We start from the raw sequence: 8,216 nt of genomic DNA, 5'->3' as shown, positions 1-8,216 counted from the left end.
AAACTGATTTTTAAAACGTTTTTGGGGTTTTAAATGGATGATGGACTAGTTAGGGGCTCTTTCTCCACACATGACAAGTATGCAAACGACTCGATTTCCAGTTATTCCTTCATAGAATTATGACGACAATGCCCCAAATTAACCGTGACATCACTAGTTAATTCTCAAGTTTTCCTTGTGTTATTGGATTGGATGACATCATTCGACAACCCAAAGCATTCTTCAAAAGTTCCCTACATGACATCATAATAAAGATACAATCAAAGATCATTACGTTCAATGAAAACTATAAGCATTGACAAAGCACTTGTGACTATGACATCATGACACTTATGCTAGGAATTGAACTTAACGCGATTGTGACTAGCAACCTTCACTACTTGTGAATATAAGTGTGTGACGATTATGTGAAACAAACTTATATTCTAGCATCATATTCATGCAAGCCAATTACGTGTCGACCCCTAATTAACAAACACAAATACGTTATTACTCGCACAGTTAAGCCAATTGCATTCACGATTCAAGAACTCATAACTGGAATTTATCAAATCAACTTGCACATATAGTCATGGCTTCGAAATCACCCCTAACCAATAGGGGTTTAGCCACTCATGTTCATAGCAAAACGAAAGGAAAATAAGTTAACATTGAAATCATAAAACGAATTACACCTAGAATGCACCAACGATGAAGCTTGAGCATCCAAGAGTCCTTCCTTCTTTCTCCTTGCTACGGCACAAAGGTGGATGGAATGGTTGGGATGTGTTTTAGGATCAGGGATTATGGAATTGTATGGAGGATGGGCACGGCAAGGTGTAGTGTTTGGCTGAAAGTTTGTGAAAGTGTTTAAGGTTGTGTGAATTGGTGAATCGTCCCCTAAAGCTATGGCAAGGCTTGGTATTTATAGAACAAGGCTCCAAAATAATTTAGGAATCAGGAATTAATCTAAAACTTAAAGGAAATAGGAAATTAAAACCAAAAACCTAAGGGAAAAGGTTTAAGGGGTGCGGCAAAGGGTAAAAGAACAAGGGAAAAGGAGATTAGGTTCAGAAATTGGGAAACAATCCTCTTCCTTGCACGGCAAGGAAGAATAATGGTCAGGGAATCAACATAAAGTCACGGCAAAAGGGTTTAGGAAAGGGTAGATGTCCTAAAACTAAAGGGAAAGGGTATCCTTGTGCGGCAAGGAAAGATGGAGTGTGGGAAAGGTGCGGCAAGGTCCTAATCCTAAGGGGAATGGATTTTAGGTTGTCCTAGAGGGAAAAGGAAATGTGTTTACAAGGTTTAAGGATAAGGAAACATAACAAGGAGAATTGTTGCAACAAGGGAGACAAGGAGGGAACAAGAAGGGAACATGAAGGGGACATGGCGCCACCTTTGTAGGAATGCTTCAATTTGTGTTTTTCTTTGTCTTCCAAGCTTCCCAGCTGATTTCTTATGTCTTCTAGCACCTTCCTAGCCTCATTTGATCTTCAATTTCGTCCAAACTCCTTGCTCCATGCATATGCACTTCATTCCAAGCCCAATTTTGCTCCTACAAGCTCCAAAATGCTCCTTTTTGCATACTTTGACAATAAAACCTGAAATTGCACGAAAATGACTTTAAACACTAAACTAACCAAGGAAAAACAACATAAATGCATGAGAACAAGCCAATTAAGTCGCATAAAAATGCTCCTATCAAATTCCCCCACACTTAGCTTTTGCTAGTCCTCGAGCAAAACAAAGAAATAAAACAAAACAAAACAATCAAACATAACCTAAACCTTCCAACGTTTGCCTCAGGGATTTCCAATGCACATGATATGTTAAAGATCATCATTCCCATAAATTTGAGTCAATTTAACACTTAAGCACATACTTAATCATAGTCACTACTTACTAGTTCACAATTAACCAATTAAAACAATGTTTTGAATGTAGTAACATGCCTTAGAGAATTCCCTCAATTCCTTACAAGATATGCACTCTATTTTCACTCAGATTTTCTAACTACACACCCTATACTAGTTATATGTAAGAAGATTGATGTAGATATAAAAACGAATGCTCACATATATGTATCACAAAGAACGCAATTTCCGGAGTTTAATAAGCATGTTTAGATATGATCTCATGAATGGAATGCTACTACTTAGATGCGAGAACCAGTGACACCATATGCTCATACAAAATTCAAACTCCACAAATTGAAACACATAACACTCAAGATAGAAGTTAAGGGTTGTAATGGGGCTTGGGGTGTTGATTAACAAGGAAAGGATAGGGAAAACAAACGTTCTTCAAGCAATAGTGATGCGAAATATATTAAGCACACAAATTAAACCCTCTTTTGTCAAATTGTAGTAGAGATGTAAGTAGGGATCGTTCTAGACCGGGGATTAGGAGGGATTGCTAAACACTTGGAAACTGACTTAAAAACTCAAAAACAAAGTTTAAAACACTAAACTAGACTCAAAGAATGCAAAACTAAAGGTTAAAACGCTTAAACAAACCTAAAACTCAAAACAGCAACTAGAAGGCTCAAAACTGCCTAAAAACCACTTTATGGGCAGTTTTGAGCACCTACACTAATTTGGACGAAATTTGATGAAAACTTGAATCAAAATACTTAGAAACACAAATCAAAATACTTTCTAACTAATCTAAGACTTCAAATGAGAGGGGGATTTGTTTTGGACGAAAATTTAACACAAAACAGAAACTTTAATTAGCACAGATTGTAAAAACGATTTTGGTGAAATAGATGGATAAAAGGCTAGTTAGGAGGTTCTTCTCCACACATGTCACACTTGCAAACAAAACGATTTTCAGTTGTTCTTCCAATAAATTATAAATACTCAACGCCCCAGATTAACCGTGAATTGCACTAATTAACCCTCAGTTTTTCCACAAGTTATTAAGTTGGATGATTGCATACGACAACCCAAAACATTCCCTACAAGTTCCCTACATGAATTGCATAATAGAGATACAAGCAAGAATCATTACGTTCTATGAAAAACATAAGCATTGACGAAGCATTTGTTACTATGAATTGCATGAAACTTATGCTAAGAATTCATTCAACGCGATCGTTTTCAAGCGATCTTCACTACTTGTGATTATAAGATTGTAACTATTAGGTGAAACTCCCTCATAATCTAGCATCATATTCATGCATGAAAACTAAGCGTGCACTCTCAATCAACATACATAAATAAGTATCAATCAAATAGATGAACGAATTGAATCCACAACTTATGAAATAACAACTGAATGTAATCGAATCAAATTGCAAGCATGTACATGGTTTCGAATTACCCCCCAACTAAGGGGGTTTAGTTCCTCATACTCACAACACAAAGTTTATTGAATTGAAACATTGAAACATAAGAAAGATCACACCTAAAAATTCCAGCAATCTAAATTGCACAGCAGGAACATCTAAGAACCTTCCTCCTCTTCCTTGGTTGCGGCACAGGGGTTTGTGATGGTTTTTGGGGGTTATGGATGGTGTAGAATGGTGGAAAAGTGTGTAGGATAGGTGTATGGGACGGCTAGGGTGGTTTTGGGTCAGAAAATATGGTGAATGATGAAGGATAGGTGCTGTTGAAGATGGGGAATGGTTTCTGGCGTGAAGGATTAATTTCTGGATTATGGAGAGGGTTGTCATTCGGCCAAGGGAGGTAAAACATATATATATAGGCAGCCAAACCCTAAAGAAATCAGATTAGACAAATGGGCTAGGGTTTAGGTGCGGCTAGGGTTAGGAAATCCACCAAAAACTAGGGTTTCTAGAACATTAGGTGCGGCATGGGCTTAGGGTAAGTAATCAGATTTTTTTCATGTGAACAAGGCCTAGGTGCGGCTGATTAAGTGGGCTAGGGTTAGGGTTAGGTGCGGCATAGGTCCAAGAGGCAAAGATGGGTCATCCAAAAGCCCAAAGCCGAGAATAGAAACTCTCGAAATTGGAAACCTCCAAAAATAGAAACTTCCAACTTTAGAAACTTTGGTTGCCAATTCCGATTTAGGAAAGATCAACCCAAAATGGAAACTTTTAGGCTTAGCTTTCCTACTTCAAGTAGGAAACCTCAAATCTCGAACTCTTCAATTTCAACCCAACCTTGTGTTCCAAGCATGTCATTTTCATTCCAAGCTCACTTTTTGCTCCAAAATCTCCAAATTGCATCATTTCATGTAATATGTCCTTTAAACCTGAAAACACATGAAAGTAGCTTAAAAGACTACTTTAACGAAGAAAACATAACAAAGATGCATAAGAACTAGCTAACTAAGGCGCATAAATATGCTCCTATCAAATAGTAGCAAAGCAATGAAGTTGAGACTTAGAATTCACTTAGATTGCAGAAATTAACTTTAAAACACAAAGGGAAGACTTAAACAACTCCTTAGGGCCGAATTCATTGTTTTGGACCCTTATGATATGATATTAACTAGCACTCAAATTAACCCTCTTTTTATCAATTGTAGTAAGTATGTAAGTAGGGATCGTTCTAGGCCGGGGATTAGGAGGGATTGCTAAATCACTTGAAAACTGACTCAAAAACGTAAAAACAAAGTTTAAAACACTAAACTAGACTCAAAGAATGTAAAACTATAACTTAAAACACCAAAACAAACCAAAAGACTCAAAATAACACAAAAACACTCAAAACTGCCTTAAAACCACTTTCTGGGCAGTTTTGAACTCTAAACAAGATTTTGACGAAAATAGGTTTTAACTTGACTCAAAACACTTAAAAACACAAACTAACACACTCTCTAACTAATTTGACACTTGAAAACAAAGGGGGATTTGGTTTTTACGAAATTGAAAACAAAACATAAACTTGTAAATCAAAACAGATTTTAAAACGAATTTGATTGAATTGAATGGATAGAAAGCTAGCTAAGGGGTTCATCTCCACACATGTTATACTTGCATTCAAAACGATTTCCAATTGCTTTTCAATAACCCATGAATTCTCAACGCCCCAAGTTAATTAGGTCCGCTTAAATTAACCTTCAGATTTTCCTAACGTTATTGAATTGGATGATTGCATACGACAACCCAAAGTATTCCCCACAAGTCCCCTACATGATTGCATAATACAACAAGCAAGAATCATTAAGTTCTATGAAAACCATAAGCATTGACGAAGCACTTGTTACTATGATTGCATGAAACTTATGCCAAGAATTTACTTAACGCGATTGAGATCATCAACATTTACTACTTGTGAATATAAGTCCATAACGATTAGGTGAAATTTCCTTATATCCTAGCATCAAATTCATGCATGCAAATTAAGTGTCGACCCTCAACCAACATACACAAATCAGTTTTAATTCTTGTAGATAAGTAAATTGAATTCACAACTTATGAAACGCAATTAGAAGTAATCAAATCATATAGCAAGCTTAAACATGGTTTCGAATCCCCCCCTAGCCAAGGGGGGGGTTTAGTTCCTCATACTCGCAAAGCAAAGATACATAAATTTAGAAATTAAAATCCAAAGAAAGAAAACACCTAGAACGCTCCAACTTGGCAGCAAGCGCATCCAAGAATTCTCCTTCCTCCTTGCTACGGCAGAGAACTTTAGAACAGGTTTTGGGTGGTATTTATAGTGTAGAATGGATGGGGAATGGTATGGAAAGGTGCAGGGTTGATGGGTGGTGCGGCTAGGGATGATTTTGGGCAGAAAATATGGAATATGGTGGTGGAAAGGTGCGGCAAAGAGAGCCTCTTTGTTTCTGACGTGAATGATGTATATGGGAGGTGATATCTCCGGCCAAAAGTGTTTAATGAGTATATATAGGCACTTCAAAACCCTAGCAATCAGATTAGGGTTTCTAGAAGCCCAAATCCACCAGAAATTAGGTTAAAACAATCAGATTTTTAGTGGGAATAAGGCCTAAGGTGCGGCTAGGGTTAGGGTTTAGAGATGGGCCTTCTAGAATGCCTTGCAAGGCAAGGAAATCAGATATTCTAGAGGCCTAGGTGCGGCTAGGGTTAGGGTCCACAAGGAATTAGGGTTTAGGTCATCTAAAAGCCCAAAGCCAAGAATAGAAACTCTCGAAAATGGAAACCTCCAAGAATAGAAACTTCCAACTTTAGAAACTTTGGTTTCCAAATCTGAATTCTTTGTTCTTCATTTTCATTTCTTCATTTCTTAAGCTCCTTTGACCTTCAAACTCGTCCATTCCTTGTGCTCCATTAGCATACACTCCATTCCAGCTCAATTTTGCTCTAAAATGCTCCATTTTGCACTTCTTTGCATACTTCGTCTCTAAACCTGAAATTGCACGAAAATGACTTTAAACACTAAAATAACTAAAGAAAAACAACATAAATGCTTAAGAACAAGCCAACTAAGTCGCATAAATATGCTCCTATCACCTTACTTCAACAAACAATACTTTGGAACTCTTTTTTTCAACTTTTCAACTCTTTTTTTCAAACTTTTCATATTTTTTTCTTCAATTTTTCTTTTTCCACGAAATTTTTTTTCTTTTCTTTTCTTTGCCGTGCCTATGGCACACAATTCCTCATGAAAAACACTTCCCCCATACTTATTTTCTGCCAACATAAATCAAAAGGAATTCAATTTGGATCATGCTTTACTATGCTTCAAGAACAAGGGTATGGATAGTCCTAATCTAGGCTAGGTGAGGGTAATGTGGCTTAACAAAGAAAAGGCTAAACAAGGCTCAGTGGGGTTAAAACCTACAAAACATAATGACATAGGGCACACGGCTTTTTGGTTAAAGTGGTGGTCACTACACAACTTCTTCTTGAATATGTGTTATGCAATTCAATAACATGCTTTGAATGAAATGGGCATGAGTTCTAGCATTTGGAACTAAATGATGAAACGCCTTCTAAGTAGCAAGCAAGCAAAGAATAATGAGATCATGCAACGACTTAGAAGACAAAGAATGCACAGATTTTAACTCTCCAAATAAACGTTTAGGCTCAAGTCTCACAAGGTTGTAGCGTTAATTTGAGTTCCTTCCTTCAAGCATGTTACAAAAACTGATTTTTCCTTTATGATTGCATGTGAATTCATAAGTTATAACCACAACTAAGCATAAACAAAGAGTAAATCAAACTTTCATCCATGTTAATCACTCTCTTTAACAGCCATGTAATTAAAAACCAAATCCTCATCATTGTGTTGGAAGGTACCCTAAGACACAAACAAACACACAAAAACAACTCTTTTTGGGCTTTTTTAAAACAAAATTTTCAATTTTTTCTTTGATTTTCGGATTTTTACTTCAAAACACACCAAAACACACTAAAAACACTTAAAAACAGCAAAGAACAAGTTTTGAAATAATGGGTGATAAAATCCCACGAATTTGCATGAAAAACACTTAGTTACCCCCCCACACTTAAATCAAACATTGTCCTCAATGTTTTAAGCATAGAATCACACAAAACACAAAGAAACACACAAACAACAAGTAGAACAACTAAATAGGCAGATTAGAAAGAATCAACAAAGAGAAGGGTTTTAGGAACGCAAATCTGGAATTGGAGTGATTCCTAGGGCTTCCTTTGTTGAATTGCATGGGTTGCCTCCCAAGTAGCGCTTTCTTTTACGTCTTGCAGCCGGACGAAGAACACAATCATGCCCCATTGGTGCCCACGGCATGGAGTGGGATCTCCTCCACAACCTGCCCCACGGCACTCTCATAGTATGGCTTCAATCGATGCCCGTTAACCTTGAATTCCATCCCGTTCCGTAAGCTTTGGACTTGAACTGCACCATGTGGAAAAACATTAGTAACAACAAAAGGTCCGATCCACTTAGAACGTAACTTACCAGGAAATAAACGTAAGCGAGAATTAAAAAGTAAAACTTTCTGCCCAATTGAGAAGGTTTTGCCCCTAATCATCTTGTCATGAAACGCCTTTGTTTTCTCCTTGTAGATTCGGGCATTCTCATATGCTTCATTCCTTAGCTCCTCAAGCTCATTCAATTGGAGCTTTCGATGCATTCCAGCAGCATCTAAGTCCAAATTGAACGTTTTCACGACCCAATGCGCCTTGTGCTCTAGTTCCACGGGTAAGTGACAAGGCTTGCCATAAACTAGCCGAAATGGAGACATCCCCAGGGGTGTCTTATAGGCAGTGCGATACGCCCATAATGCATCGTCTAAACGCATGCTCCAATCTTTCCGGTTAGGCCCCACGGTCTTCTCCAAGATTTGCTTGATTTCTC

General features: G+C 37.5%; 1 long non-coding RNA gene across 1 annotated transcript; it reads right to left on the bottom strand.

Annotated features, from left to right (window-relative positions):
* Positions 1-3,243: 3,243 nt before the first annotated feature.
* LOC126612644 (uncharacterized) lies at positions 3,244-6,119 on the bottom strand. Its single transcript, XR_007619208.1, has 2 exons — positions 6,076-6,119; positions 3,244-3,961 (listed from the first exon to the last, which is right to left on the bottom strand). It is a non-coding gene; the product is annotated as an uncharacterized LOC126612644 (long non-coding RNA).
* Positions 6,120-8,216: the final 2,097 nt, after the last annotated feature.

The sequence above is a fragment of the Malus sylvestris genome, chromosome 17, assembly GCF_916048215.2.
Source record: "Malus sylvestris chromosome 17, drMalSylv7.2, whole genome shotgun sequence".
Classification (NCBI taxonomy): Eukaryota; Viridiplantae; Streptophyta; class Magnoliopsida; order Rosales; family Rosaceae; genus Malus; species Malus sylvestris.
Note: the sequence above shows the minus strand (reverse complement) of the source record. Positions and strands in the feature narration are given on the sequence as shown.